This window comes from Sinocyclocheilus rhinocerous, unplaced genomic scaffold (genome assembly GCF_001515625.1).
Source record: "Sinocyclocheilus rhinocerous isolate Xijiao unplaced genomic scaffold, SAMN03320098_v1.1 scaffold441, whole genome shotgun sequence".
Classification (NCBI taxonomy): domain Eukaryota; kingdom Metazoa; phylum Chordata; class Actinopteri; order Cypriniformes; family Cyprinidae; genus Sinocyclocheilus; species Sinocyclocheilus rhinocerous.
Genome location: NW_015640440.1, coordinates 191,454 through 192,285, shown reverse-complemented (window position 1 = coordinate 192,285; position 832 = coordinate 191,454). Strand labels below are relative to the sequence as shown.

General features: G+C 30.3%; 1 protein-coding gene across 1 annotated transcript in view; it reads left to right on the top strand.

Annotated features, from left to right (window-relative positions):
* The window catches only part of LOC107752704 (5-hydroxytryptamine receptor 3A-like), a 19,938-nt gene that overhangs the window by 11,797 nt on the left and 7,309 nt on the right, over positions 1–832 (top strand). The window lies entirely within an intron of this gene.

The following is an 832-nucleotide window of genomic DNA, read 5'->3' as shown; positions in this document are numbered from 1 at the left end:
TCACCATGTTTAGTTTAAGTTCGAATTTATGAATTTGAATGACTGAATTGCATTTATGCTACCAATAAAAAATGCTGTGTTTGCTGTATATATAATTGAAATCTATATTTTATATTTATGACGTTTTTGATGCATACACTTTAAAAAAAATTCCGTAAAATTTAAAAAAAACGGCGGCTGTGGTTGCCGGAATTTTACCGTAAAAAATATGGTAGCAACGTTTTAGGTTTTACGGTTTTAACTTAAATTTACAGTTAAATACCGTAATTTCATCAACTGATGTAATGTTAATATACCAACCTATTGAATTACTGAAATCTGTTTTGTACCTTTTTAATACACTGATAACCACCAAATGCAGATGGTGATGAGAAAGTCACACGATGAACCAAAGCCTATCACAGGCAGCTTTTAAATAATAACATAGATAGAAGGTGCACAGTGTCATTCACACAAACACTAAACACCATCATGGTAACACACATGAAACTGAAATAATGCAATAAACATTCATTAACAACATTAGGTGTAACACACAACCCTAATATACAAAACTGATAAGAAAAAACAAAAAAGAAACATAGTTATTTCAACAAAAAAACATCAAATTTGAAATGTAACGCAGGGAATTCTGGGAATGTCAATTTACGGTTATTCACTGTAAATTATACGGTATTTTTCACTTCCAAAAACGGTATACTACCGTAAAATTAATGTCCAATACATGTAATGTCCAATACAGTTTTTCACCGTATATAGTAGGGGAATTTACCGTTAACCATTTAACAGGCTTTTACTGTAGCATTTTTACAGTCTTTTACCATTAAATTCA